The following is a 14,981-nucleotide window of genomic DNA, read 5'->3' as shown; positions in this document are numbered from 1 at the left end:
AACCATCTATATTAAATAGACTGAAAGGGTAACATGTGGCAATTGGCAAACAATGAAATGAGGGATAAGAGAGCATGATACGGTATTGACTTCAATTTAATTAAGGTTATAAAATTGCTTATTCATCTCAATTAACAATTTCGCGGCATCCTTCTTGTTCTAATACCAATTCAACAAATTGTCTAGATCATCATGGCTGGCTAAATCCTCAAAATTTCATGACTCACATTGACCTAGATTGTAATTATAATGATTCTGAAGTCCATAGACTGCAAAACACTCAGTAATTTAAATATGATAATTTTGCTTATCAAAGAGTCAAAAATATTAAACAAAAGCAATCATACATGCATAAACAATAATTAATACTAACCGCCGCCCTTCTCCGGTTCGTCCTCTCTCCACCAAGTCAATGGAATGTGCAATCCAACGGTGCTGAAAACATGCGAAAATATCAATTAAAGATCTGGGCAATCAAAAATTTAATGTATAATTAAAGAGTCGTACACGTACCAACGCTCCTTACTTGAATCACGGTTTAATTTAACGATTTGCTAATTGATTACTTCACTGATTAACCAAGTGGCAATAAAAAAATTCTTTAATGATTGCTATATATACATTATAAACGTTTTCAGCTAAAAGTCACTGGCACATACATTTCAATGTGAAATCTCTTTCTTTTCTTTCGTTAGTATTCATGCATGATCAGAAGTAAATTACATAGATAATTTGATGAGATGAAGTTCTTTTTTCCTTTGTCAAGGTGCTTTGCTTGGCCATCAAATTTCTCTGCAGAGGACACTGTAGGAGGTAATATACAAATACAAATTATTGCATTTGAAAAAAGCACATATCTAAAAACATTTTTCTAGTGTTCATCCTCATGTGATCATCTCATACATACATACATATGGTTCATTCATAGAGTTAAGAGTCTTTCTCTCATGTGAACTTCTGTATTTTGTTATAATTTTGACCAACTTTCTTTCAGAGTTTGCATAGTCAATATATTTAAAATTAATTATTGTCAATTTTATTAGGATAAATGCCTCTTCAATCTTAGGATTTGGTCAATTAGGTTGTTGGTTTTTGTATTTTCAAAAATTAGTCAAATAAATTGAACTTCATTTCCATCCAATATAAATTAATAGTGAAATTGAACTCATATGTTATAAGTAAAAGTAGAGAATAATTAAATAAAAATAAATAAATTTTAATGAGAACAATATACAACAAGGTGTTTTAATTAATTTTTATAAATTTAAGAACTAACTATATATGAAATTAGCTCGAACTTTAAAGTCTAAAGGAGCACTTACCCTTTTAGTTTTTCCTTAAATGTCTCTTATAAATTGGCTTCACATGTTGTTATTGTCAACTTATCAAGCAATGTGGTCAGGGGTAATTGGTCAGTATGATCACATCATTGATCCTAACATATAAGTAAGTATTCGTCTTAAGTAAGCTTCATGTAGTTAACTTTTTCACGAAATCAGGTGCAAAAATTTTGAAAAATATTAATGCAATCTCCTACAATGAACTGAAAAGTGCCACTAATGGCTTCTGTTCATCCAATAAAGTTGGCGAAGGTGGATTTGGCTCCGTTTATAAGGTATATTTTCTGTAATTTTGGTTTGATTAATCGAATTAATTTTAAAATATGTTCATAAAAATTAATTTATTTCTTGAATTGTCCTTAAAGGGAAAGCTTCAAGATGGAACTGTTGTAGCTGTGAAAGTGCTTTCAGTGGAATCCAAGCAAGGAGAGAAAGAATTCATGTCAGAAGTAGCTTCAATGGCAAATATTTGTCACGAAAATCTTGTAAAGCTTCATGGTGGTTGCATTGAAGGGCCTTGTAGAATCATTGTCTATGATTACATGCAAAACAACAGTCTCTCTCAAACATTGCTTGGTATTTGTATATAAGTCTCCCCATCTTTGATATTACAGATTTGTTTGAAAATGTTATTTTGTAATTTGATTAGTATAAAAGCACTTTTTTCTTGTAAGGAATGATATTTTGGCCCCTGTTAAAAATTATTTTACCCATTTTAATCCTGATAAGTTTTTAATATCCTGTATTAATCCTATGGCATCTTGACGTTAAATCAGAAACATAAAACACACTCGATGTTGAGCCTTTCAATATAGTAGTGTATATACATGTCTGTAATGTTCTGTTTTCTTAATTAATGCAACGTGGTTTCTTGAATTAATTAATATTTTTTTTAATTAATCTTGAATTAATGGCAGGTGAGGAGAAAAATAGAGCTAAATTTAGCTGGACAGCAAGGCGGGAAATTGCACTAGGAATTGCTCGGGGGCTTGCTTATATTCATGAGGAAATTAAGCCAAGTATTGTGCATCGAGATATTAAACCTAGTAATATTCTTTTGGATCAAAATTTTAATCCTAAAATCTCAGATTTTGGCCTCTCCAAGTTATTCCCAGAGGACATTACTCATATTAGCACACGAGTCGCTGGCACATTGTAAGTGCAACAACATACATATTATAAATTTAGATTCGATATTGAGCTGGTCTCTGCTGAATCTTTTTATAATCATTAGTCACGTGTGCATTTACAGTAGTGAACAATTAATATTTGATTTTTGACAATCATTTTTTATCTAATAATTATCAATCACAATGTTGTAAAAACTCAACACAATGCTGATAGCTTAACATTAAATTCAAATTCACAAATTAATTTTATCTGTTTATTGTATAAGGTTGTTGAAATTATTTATGCTCACTTAATTTTGTACAAATTAAATTAGAGGCTATCTCGCTCCAGACTATGCTGTTAGTGGTCATTTAAATCCAAAATCAGATATCTATAGTTTTGGGGTGCTACTTCTTCAAATAGTCACCGGGCAAGCAGCAGTTCATTTTGACAAAGAGCTTGGAGAGTATTATCTAGTGGAGAAGGTAATATGTGTTTATATACTTATATGTATCTATTCATAATCCGTTTTGTAGATGATTCTTTCTTTCCAAAAATGGTACCATATTTGATATCATAAAGTGTGGGGACATCCATACTTTACAAAATGTGAATTGGAGAATCAATACACCACCGGTGTTTAGTAGTAAAAAAATAATGAAAACTATTAATGCGTTGCTCCGATATCAATTTTGTAAATTGCATCTAAAAATTTTCAGCAAATAAAGTGTATAAGACAACGGAGAAAATTGGAGATTTAAATATTTCGTGCAATCAAGCAGGCTTGGGAAATGCACAACACAGACAAGCTTCAACATTTAGTGGATCCAATGCTATGCGGTAACTTCTCAGGAAATGAAGCCGTTCGATTCCTGAAGGTTGGCCTACTCTGTGTACAAGAAAAATCTAGCCTCCGACCTCGCATGTCGACGGTGATCGAGATGATCAACGGTGACGTCGACATCGACGATGACGTGGAAATATGGGAGCCGGGGCTTATCAATGATATCATGGATGTGAAACTACGCTATTAGCAACGATCCTACGAAGCATGGTAGAATGCTGCGGCACCCAAATGTCTGAAGTCAAATTTTTTAAAATTTATTTATTTATTTTTAACTTATATCTGATTTTCAGATATTTACATTTGAATTAAAAAAAAAAAAGAGAAGTTTTGTGATTTTTATTTGAATAAGAATTAAGAAGTAGGGTTGGCAAAACCCCGAACTGGGTCTGGGTATCGCAATGCCCGAACCCGGCCCGAATGCAATTTTTAGATGCCCAGGCCAGGTTTTAATCCAGGTACCTGGATTTTATATGTGTTAATATTATATGTGTATAATTTTTTATTTTTTGGTAATTTTATAAGTTTTAAATTTATTTCAATAAAATTTGACATGAAAATATAAACTTTAAGTGTTTAAAACTTTATATATATAATAAATGAGTCAAATAAATATAAATATATATATATATATATATAATCCGGGTTCCAGGTCGGGCTCCAGATTTATCAAGTAATGCCCAAGATCGACCCGGCTTCATACCTAGGTCAGGTAATACCTAGCCCACGACACTCGGGTGCAGTCCGGGTCCGGACCGGGCGAGTATTTTTGCCACCCCTAACAAGAAGTAAATATTATATTCAACAATATCTCTATTAAATATATTTATTTTCTAAAATATAAACCTAATCTTTTTTTATAAATTAAAAAGATACATATGTCAAATAACTATATTTAATATTTTTTTCATTTATAAAAAAAAGATACCATTTATATTTAGATATTGAAAAAAGAAAAGCATGTTATACATTTGTGTTTGGACCTATTCAAATTTCAGCCAAATTCAAATTTATTCAAATTTAAAAAAAAAACACTACAAAATCTTCCAATTTGAGGGACAAAATATTATTTGTAAAGTTATGATGAGGTTCAATTTATAATTCATGCAATTTTGAATTTAAAATTGTGAGGGTTTGACAGAACTGTTTTTTCCTATTGTGTGTGTGTGTGTGGACACCCTAATTTTCTTCTTATACGGATATGCTATTAAGCCATAAGCCATAAGCCATATATTCAGTGTTTCATTCAATATAAGCGTGTGCGTGCGCGTGTGTGTGTGTGTGTGCGTGCGTGCATGTGTGTGCATGTGTGTGTGTGTGCGCGTGCGTGTGTGTATGTGTGTGCATGCGTGCGTGTGTGTGTGTGTGTGTGGGTGTGCGTTCGTGCGTGCGCGCGCGCGCGCGCGCGTGTGTGTACACTGTAATTTTCTTCTTATACATATATGGTTTAATATAAAATCATATGGTTTAATAACGTATCTACATTGACTTCATTAAATCATATGATTTACTAATGTGTTCACATAAAAAAATAAAAATGAGGGCACCCACATCAAAATAGGACTCTCTCTCTCTCTCTACACACAGAGAGAGAAAGTAAAATCTTTATAAATTAATACTCAATAAATTAATAATCTCGATTATATAATAAATTTTCACGGTCATCACTAGGTCAATGGACTGAACTAATAATTTTGATAAAATAATGAGATAATACTTTTTATAAAAAAAAAAAGAATCTTATAACTATGTAAACTAGTAAATTGTTTATTTATTGATTATTTAATTTCTCTTTTAATTAGTAAATTTTATATGTTTCCAACCCTATTAATCTACAGAGGTTGTACTGTATATATATAAGAGATTCGAACTCTCTAGTTTAGAACTAAGGAGGGGATGTCGACAAATCTAAGTAAATGGTTGTTAGCAATTATGTAACATATTTTTAAAGGCGCATCCCAAACAAATATAATTATTAAGTTTATTACAAGGATTAATATGGTATTATTTGTTAACTACAAAAAACTTACGTACACTGGAAGTACGAATAATCAACCAAAATGACATGTAGAGGGAGAACCATGTGACCCAGATACCAGATCTGTGCAAATTTAAATTTGGCCTTAAGTTTAAAATATTTATGCCAAAATCTATTCAAGTTTTAACTTTGGTGGTATTATAGTCGTTATTATTTGCCCCCTCATTTTTATTGATTTTATTTGATAACCAACTTAAGTTCATGGCTTCTTCCTTTTGTACCCTTCCGAATGAAAATCCTATTTCTGCCTCAGTGCCCCAAATGACGCGTATACAAAAGACATATATATCACATGATTCTATTGGTTAATTGCATATGTAAAATTAAGATTCAACACGTTTTCAACGTTATTAGAAGGGCACTAGTGATAATTTTTAACCATAAGGGCCAGGAATCACAATTGCAAACAATAAAATAGAGATAAAAGTGCATGATTTTGGTAGTATTGATTTCACTGCAAGGATATTAATTTCTTTAATATTCTTTGGCTTATTAATTAATTACCAAATTGATCGGTCCCCAAGCAGCACACAAATTTGAATTTTGAAAATGAAAGTCAAAAATATTGAAAAATAAAATGATAATTATGTGCAAAGAGATAGTATTAAGGATATTAACGAATATGAAGATTCAATTGACAAATTCTAGAGTATCACGGCTCGCAAAAGTTTCAGGAGTCAGGACTTACCACTTTGACCTTGACATGATCCATAGACTGCGTCACACGTTTGCAGTTTTATACTATTTCTGCTTATTTCTGGATCTAACTTCGATGTAAGAAAGGAAAAAAAAAATAAATAAATAAAAATAACGTGCAGAAATACAATAATTAGTACAAGCCGCCACCCTTCTCCCTTTAGTCGTTCTGTCCATGGAATGCACAATCCAATGGTGCTAAAAAACATGCGAACATATCAATCAAGATCTGAGCCGTTGAAATTTTCATACATGGATTAAGAAACAGTCTTTTATATATATATATACACACACACCACTCCTTGAATAATTTAGTTTTAGCGACCCAATTGGGAATAAAATAATTCTTAAATGATGATTATATATAGGGGTGGGCATAAACCCACAACCCATGGGTTTATCCAAACCCAAACCAAATTAAATGGTTTGGGTTGGGCAAATCATGAAAATGGATTAGATGTGGATTTTATATAGAAAACCATTTTATTATGGGTTGGGTATGGTTTACCCATGGGTTATGAACAAAACCCCAACATTCAAATTTTTCAAATGAAATAAATGAAAACAAAATAAATGAACATAAATAGGTAAAATATTTTATTATTTAAAATAAATTTTTATTTGTCATTCAAGTTTTCTTATAATAATTTTTTTATCATTTTACTAATAATTTTCTTATATATTTATTATAAGAAAATTTTCACAAAATAAATAAGTATAAAAAATTTTTATTATTAATTTTTTTGTTCATATCAAAACATATATTTCTTATTTTTAATGTTTTATTTTTTATTTAGTTTCTATTCATGTGATTTATTTAATTTATAATAAATATAAATAAAAGAGTAGTTGAAAATAAGGGTAATATTGTAAACTTATACTATTAGGGGGGGTTTTTGGCCATTATAAAAACAGAAGGGGGAAAAATGATATATATTGATTACTGTAGGGAGGAAAGTGGTAATCTCCCTAAAATTAAGCATATAAGTAGACAACATAACGCAAAACTACCAAAACGATAAATAAAAATAAATATTGCATAATTAAATCAACAACAAGTGGCAAAATTTATTATTAGATTGTTAATGTCATGTTTGTGAAAGTTTATTATTAAAGTGTACGTTCTTATTTATTGAGAAATAATAATTTTTGTGATTAAACGTTATTTTGATTTTCTAGTATTCTTTAATTTAAGGATTAAGTTATTGTAAAATTTATAGTTTCTATCCACTATATTTTTTTTATTTTAATATCAATTTAATAATTAATAACAATTAATAATTATTATAATTTTGATATAATTAAATTTTATTAAAATAAAAATTATTTTGATAATAAAATTCAAACCAAACCCAAATGGTTTGGTTTGGGTTGGGTTAAAAATATTTGGGTTGGTTTGGGTTGGATCCAAATTTTTATGATTTAGTTTGGGTTGACTTAAAATCCAACCCATGCCCACCCCTAATTATATATATCGTTTTGAGCTAATAATTCTTAGTTGGCACATTTTGTTGCGAAGTAGTATCCTTTTTCTCAGTCCTTTGCAAATATCCTTGCAACGAATTTAATTCAGAAGTCAATAACCAGTCTCGTCCTGGCTGTTTTGACGTAAATGTTCTTTTTTTATTTGTCGAGGTGCTTCTCTTCTCCATCAAAACTCTCTACAGAGAACACTGTAGGAGCTAATTATGTATATATAAATTAATTTATTTGCAAAAAAAAAAGTACAGTAATTGATGAAAAGAATTTTCTGTCATTGGTTTTTTCTTCATCTACATCCTATCATCATCTCGCGTACAACATTTTTTGGTTCATTCATAACGAGTTAAAAAAGTCCTTCTCTCATATGAACTTTTGCATTTGATTAAAACTTGGGTTAAAAACAACTCCCATATATATATATATATATATGTTTATTATCGTTGAAAAATAAAAATTTGCTATACTCTCTTACAAGAAGTTGCACAATGCATTTGCATTAACCTGTACATGAGAATTCTTCCTATCTAATACTAGAAAATAACATTAATTTGATTCTCATTCCGCAAAGGGAGGCGCAAGCTTGGGGGTATTTATTCATATTGCAAGCATATGCATAATAATTTATTGTTTTTTCTGTTTTTACTTTTTTTTTAAAGGTAGGGGTGGATAAAGCCCACATTAATTTTTTAATTTTATGTTTTCAGATTCGAACTCATGTGGCTTGTAAAAAATGCTGTTTAAAAATTAGTTAGCGAAGCTCCTCAGACAAAAATTAATTAGAGTGTAATTCCGCTGCTTCAGCATATATATAGCTAACTTTTTCATTAAATCAGGTGTACAGATCCTGAAAAATATTAATGCGTTCTCCTACAAGGAACTAGAAATTGCCACCAACGGCTTCTGTAAATCCAATAAAATTGGCGAAGGAGGATTTGGCTCCGTGTATAAGGTATATTCATTCTCTAATTTTACATGAATTGACCTATATATGAAGCTTCAGAATATATGCATAGACTTTGATTTCATCATTATTCAATTGGATTTTAAAGGGACGGCTTCAAGATGGAACTCTTGTAGCTGTGAAAGTGCTTTCAATGGAATCCAAGCAAGGGGAGAAAAAATTCTTGTCCGAAGTCGCTTCCAGGGCGAATGTTTGTCACGAGAATCTCGTTAAGCTTCACGGTGGTTGCATTGACGGGCCTTCCAGAATTCTTGTTTATGATTACATGCAAAAGAACAGTCTATCTCAAACATTTCTTGGTATACATTTCTATCTTTCCATCTTCGATATTACGGCGCTTTTGAGACTGTCATTTTTATAATTTCTTTATGCAAAGGTGCTTGTAATGTTATATGATTATAAATTTTGTTTCTTGAATTGATGCTAGGTGAGGAGAAAAATAGAGCTAAGTTTAGTTGGACAGCGAGGCGAGAAATTGCACTGGGAGTTGCTCGGGGACTTGCTTATATTCATGAAGGAATCAAACCACATATTGTGCATGGAGATATTAAACCTAACAATATTCTTTTGGACAAAAATATGAATCCTAAAATATCAGATTTTGGCCTCTCCAAGCTACTTCATGAGAATGCCGCTCATGTTAGTACACAAGTAGCAGGCACACTGTAAGTATATATATTATAATACATTGTTTTTTGAAATTAAAGGTATCAGATTATTGAAACTGTATGTTATTTTTTTAACATATAGCTCCAACTATGCAGATAGCGGACATTTAAATCCAAAATCAGATGTTTATAGTTTTGGAGTACTGCTTCTTCAAATAGTCACTGGAGAAAAAGCAGTTCAATTCCACCCAGAGCTTGGAGAGTACTATCTAGTGGAGAAGGTAATATACTTTGTACAAGATTTTTTATTTCTAAGGAAGGAAAAAAAAAAAAGACAGAGAGAGAACCATATTTGATTATTTGATACCGTAAAGGTACTTCATCAAGTTACTCTCTTCCACGAACGTCGTCACTTTACAAAATTTTTTTAGCAATGCATTGCTTCAATATGAATTTTGTAAAGAGCACACATTCACTCTAGAAAGTTTTCGTTCAAAAGGTTTATTACATAATATATCCATGTGTATACATGCATATATGATAACAAAGCAAATTGAAATAGGAAATATCTATGCATCCAAGCAGGTTTGGGAAATGTACAATACAAACGAGCTTCAGCATTTAGTGGATCCTATATTGTACGGTAACTTCTCAGAAAATGAAGCCATTCGGTTCCTGAAGGTTGGCCTACTATGTGTACAAGAAAATCCAGCCTCCGACCCTGCATGTCAATGGTGATCGCGATGATCAACGGTGAGATTTACATCGATGATGATGTGAAAATATGGGAGCCACAGCTCATCAATGATACCATCGATGTGAAACTACGATAGCAAAAGCTCCTGACAAAGTATCATGTCCAGAACACACGGCCAGCAGTTGTACATGCAATAGAGATTAATTATCTGACAAAATGTTGGGCTTAAATGTCAGTATTGTAAAGTTATAGATCCAAAATGTAAAAAAAGAAAAAATAAGAAAGTTTGTTTTAGTGATTCGATATGATTTTGGATCAATATTAAACGCTGTGTTGTATCTATTTCTTTTCTTAGTGAATTCTTTATTATTTGTTTAATTTGATTGAGATTCTAGCTACAATTAAGGATTTACAACTTTTAAAATAAATTTCAGAAATACATTTACCGGAAAGGGCAATCCTATTCTGTGCTGATGGCAGCTCAAGCCCGGCCCGGCCCATTTGTTATCCCTAACCAAAAGTTCAAAACCACTTTTCAATTTTGCTTTTTCCAGACATAACTTGATAAAGTGAGGTTTACTCATGCCATAAAATTCAAAAGAATTGAGTTGTGTGTTGGCAGTGCGTTAAGTATTTGATTACTGTGTTGAATATGATATAATTTTTTTTTAATTTTTAAGATATTTTGTATTGATCCTTGATAATAATTTTTTATATGTATCAACTAAATAATCAATCATATGAAAAATTTTATATCCACGATTTAAATAGAGGAGGATGTATTGAAACAAAATAAATAATCTAAATATTACTAGCCATATATGGATAAGTTTTAGTATTAGATTGGGATAATTTATAAAATAAAATTATTTTCAATCTTTTCCGTGGGGTATATTTATTAATAGGGCACTATGACAAAAAAAAATCATATTTCTTTTTTTAAAAAAATTATTAGTTGATTAAATTACATAAATCGCAAAGGCAATATTCATCAACTAAGGCCTGTTGGGTGCAGACCAATTTCGTTCTTAGTTATTGGGGGCTTCGGTAGGGCGAGGGCGAGCTGTTTGATAGTGACTTCTTCCGTTTGGTGGGGCGACGAAAAGCTACTTCATTCTAAGAAACAGCCAAAAGCTCAAGAGGATCGCCTACTATGGCTCCACATGAGAAAACAATATGAATATAACCTACGTGTCCAATTGAACTATGAGCTAGAAGTCTTTTTACTTTCATTTGCGTCATGGCGGCCAATGCCCTAAGATCATAGATAGAGATGGCAACTGGATCGCTCCATAATGAATATTCACAATATTTATCCAATTAGATCGGATAATATCCATTCAAAAATTTTTGGATCTTAAAATTGGTATTTTAAAATTATATCTAGATGGATATGGATAATTTTTTTTACCCAATGGATATTCGTTTAACCCAACACAAGTTTAAAAAATTTTAATTTTATAAAATTAAAAATTAAAAATATAATAAACAAACAATTGTAAAAATATTATATTAACTAGTGAAAATTTTAAATTCCTCTTATATTAAAAATTAAAGTTTTCAAAATTATCCTTTAATTTTTTAACTTATTTAATACTATTAATAATTATTATTTTATTTTATTAATTTAATATTATAAATAGACCTCCACCGGACCTTGCAGGACCACCACCGTCGGACATCGCCGGAATTACCGTCGGACCTTGCCGGAAGGTCGCCGGACCACCGTTGGCTTCGCCGGAAGGTCGCCGGACCTCCGCCGGAATTCGCCGGAAAGTTGTCGGACCGCCGCCACTGACCACTGGACCGCCATTTTATTATATATATATATATTACTAATATAAATAGTTTAATAGCCAAATTTGATATTGGAATTTTAACTATTTTATATTATTATTTTTATATAATAAAAATAAAATATCTATGGATATCCAGGGATCTCCATAGCTATATGGATAAAATCCATATCCATGTCCAATATTAAATATTAGATATGGATATGGATATATCCATTATGGATAATTATGGATTTGTGTTTGGATGGATATTATCCATCCATAATTGGATATTTGTCATCCCTAATCATAGAAGCAATGCTGCAGAAAAAGAAGATCCGTTGCAGTGTGGTTGGTAGTTGTATCTTAAAAGATACGTCACTAAATTATTAGGCAAACACTTATTACTGTGGTTTGGAAATTAGATTGATTTGATCTAATACTTGTTTGATAAAAATTTATATCTATGCATATATATATAAATTGTTTTTGCAAAATTTTAATTTGAAAGTTATATTTACAATATAACATTAACTTTTATTTTATAGTCAGTTTTTTTTTTCCTTTTAGAATTGCTGTAGATTTTAAGTCACAGTATCTAAATACCAAAAAGGTCCTTTCTTCTATGCTTTCAAACTTTTAAAAGTGAGCCCATTTAAAGGAAAAAAAATTCAATAACATTATGCAAATTTTCCCCATTTCATATTAAGTGCTATAAGTTACTTATTTCATAAATTTTGACAAAAACCTTGATAAGTTATTTAAAAGTTGCTTATTTTATAAGTTTCTCCATTTTAACAAAAAATTTTAAAAGCAAATATGAGATTACTTTTTATAAGCAGTTTATCCAATAAGCAATCTCATCTTTTTAAAATTTCTATTATAATATTAATATTTTTAATAAAAAGACAATCATATCTTATTTTTCTATAAACCATGAAAATTTATATTATTATAAAAAATAAGATTAAAAATAATAATAATCAAAATTATATAATTCAAATCTATTTAATAGAATTCTAATAAAGTTAACATAATTATCTAATAATTATTAGGAATATATATTATTAATAGAAAAATATCTATATATTAGAAATAAATAGTAATTAATAATTAATAGAAATAGAATGTTGAAAACTATTCAATAATGAATTTAAATTAATATTGAAATTTGTAATATGCACTTAGCTTTCATTTAAATTGGTTTAAATTGGTTCAGTGGTGGAATTTGATGGAATTACCCTAAAGAGAGTATCTGGCCTAATTTTAGATAAAGATTTTCTAGCCATTTCAAGGAAAAAATATGGATATAATCAAATGGTAAAATTTTTCTTTGCCAAGAAGAGGACCCATGATATATAAATAAAGATTAGTTTAAACTTATATCTACCTTGGTCATTATATAATGAAACAACACTTTTATAATAAAATAAAATCAAATTCATGTACTCTATTTTTCAAATTCACACCTAATGCAACAACACACTTTACTAAGCACTTAGCTACCTTTTTAATAAGCAAGCTCATTTCATTTACATAGAACAAATACCATATTTCTCCAGCTGTCGCAATATCAAACTAGCCCTTTGTCTACCACTTTTACCCACATGTTCTAATTATGTTTATGACATTAATGCACTTATTTGTTAATTAAATCTTCTTTAATTCTAAGAACTTAAAAAAATCCAAATTTGTAGAATGATTAGTAGAAGTATATAAATCGATAATGGATAGTGAAATGGAGATAAAAGAGGACGATATATTGTATTGAGTTTATCCAAGTTTCATGTGAACTTATAATAATAATAAAACGCCATTATATACTTCTAGAAAAGTCTATTACTTTTTTAAATTTCAAGGGTGTTGAAATGCTTTAAAATGCATCGAATGTGATTTATTAGGGAAAGAATATTTCAACTTAAAATTTTGATATAAAATTTGAGCCATCGATATAATATAATTTTATGGTGAGTGAATTGGTTGTTGGATCATAAACTTGATCCACACAACTTTGAAGCCCAAATTACCTTTGATCTAGCTAAAGGAAGCTTCTTTAGGTAATTAAAAATTGCGTTAAATGTGATAATGTGGTAAGTAGAATTTGTGATGTTGGGTATAGTTGTTAGGTTTAATATGATTTGTGTGGTAGTTAGGCTAGTGTATGGTTGTGATTAAGTTGTAACAAGTATAAGTACCTCATCTCTTATATGGTTTAAGCAAACAAGAAGTAGTAAAGCTTTTTAGTTCTTAAAGAATTCTAATTGAGGAGTTGTATTGAGTTCACAAGAAAAGAGAGTATTTAATCATTCAAATTTTCCAACATTGGCATCATTAATTGCTATTTTGACTTTCAATGTCTACCATTGAATTGTGTGAGATCAATAATTGAAATTTTGTATAAAAATTTTAAGTTAAAATATCCCCCAATTTATTAAATCATTAGTTTGGGATGTAGCACTGTTCAAGAGTATTTTTAATGGATTAGGTTATTATAACTTAAATTTCTATATAAATTTTGAACTATTGATTTCAGAAAATCTGATGTTGGATGAATAACTATTATTAAATATTAGTTTGATTTTTAATATCTACCATTGAATTGCTTGAAACTAATGGCTCATGATTTGTGTCAAAAATTTTAATAAAAAATAGGCCCTCCCATTTTCTATTTATTTTGCTTTTCTTATTTTAGTTGAAATATTGTACTTACTTGGATGTGATATGTGAGCCATTTTTATTATTTATAACCTTAAGAATTATTTCATATGTTGGAGTTGATGGTTACTCAAATCTCATATGCCTAGCCCTACTTAACTCAGGATTCATTCTAGTCGATGTGGGACAATGAACTTAACAGTTTAGACTACGTCACCATAGTTTCATTATAGGTCATTTATCCCTCTATTAAGTTGAGCCAACATTTGCAAGGTTATTTATTCCCCTGTTAAATTAAGGCTAGTACCTACTAGAATGAGATCTTTATAATGCAACACCATGTCAAAAGAATTAAACGTGTTTCAATGTTCAAGGCTTGAAATATTTTAGCTACATAAATTCTCCCTTAATTAAGAACGATTGAGTGGAGCCAGTTTGCAGTCCTTTTCTCTGGTGAAATGTGAGTAGAGCAGATATTCCTCGTATATTTGTAAAGATAAACAATCTGGTGGAGTGTTTCATAGAATTTATAGTGTGTTTACTTGCGGGTTTAGGGAATGAGAATGAAACCCATATTTACTTGGCAAAATGTAATTTGTGAATGAGAATAAAATATGTGGGTCTCACATAATTTGAGAATAAGAAATGAGAATCTCATTCCCATGAGGGGAGGGGGGTTGGGAATGAGGATTCCCATTCCCTTAACTTACTTTTGTATCCCTCTAATTTTTCATATTTCCGAATTACTTCCAACCACCCACCCTACAGCATTGGC

General features: G+C 30.2%; 3 pseudogenes; all 3 read left to right on the top strand.

The window, feature by feature from the left end:
- The first annotated feature begins 1,392 nt into the window (after window positions 1-1,392).
- Window positions 1,393-3,508, top strand: LOC18044948 (annotated as a pseudogene).
- A 4,132-nt stretch (window positions 3,509-7,640) lies between these two features.
- LOC18044868 lies at window positions 7,641-9,993 on the top strand (annotated as a pseudogene).
- A 1,807-nt stretch (window positions 9,994-11,800) lies between these two features.
- LOC18044867 overlaps window positions 11,801-14,981 on the top strand; it is a 6,805-nt pseudogene continuing 3,624 nt past the window's right edge.

Source organism: Citrus clementina, unplaced genomic scaffold (genome assembly GCF_000493195.1).
Source record: "Citrus clementina cultivar Clemenules unplaced genomic scaffold, Citrus_clementina_v1.0 scaffold_4, whole genome shotgun sequence".
In the NCBI taxonomy this organism is placed as follows: Eukaryota; Viridiplantae; Streptophyta; class Magnoliopsida; order Sapindales; family Rutaceae; genus Citrus; species Citrus x clementina.
Note: the sequence above shows the minus strand (reverse complement) of the source record. Positions and strands in the feature narration are given on the sequence as shown.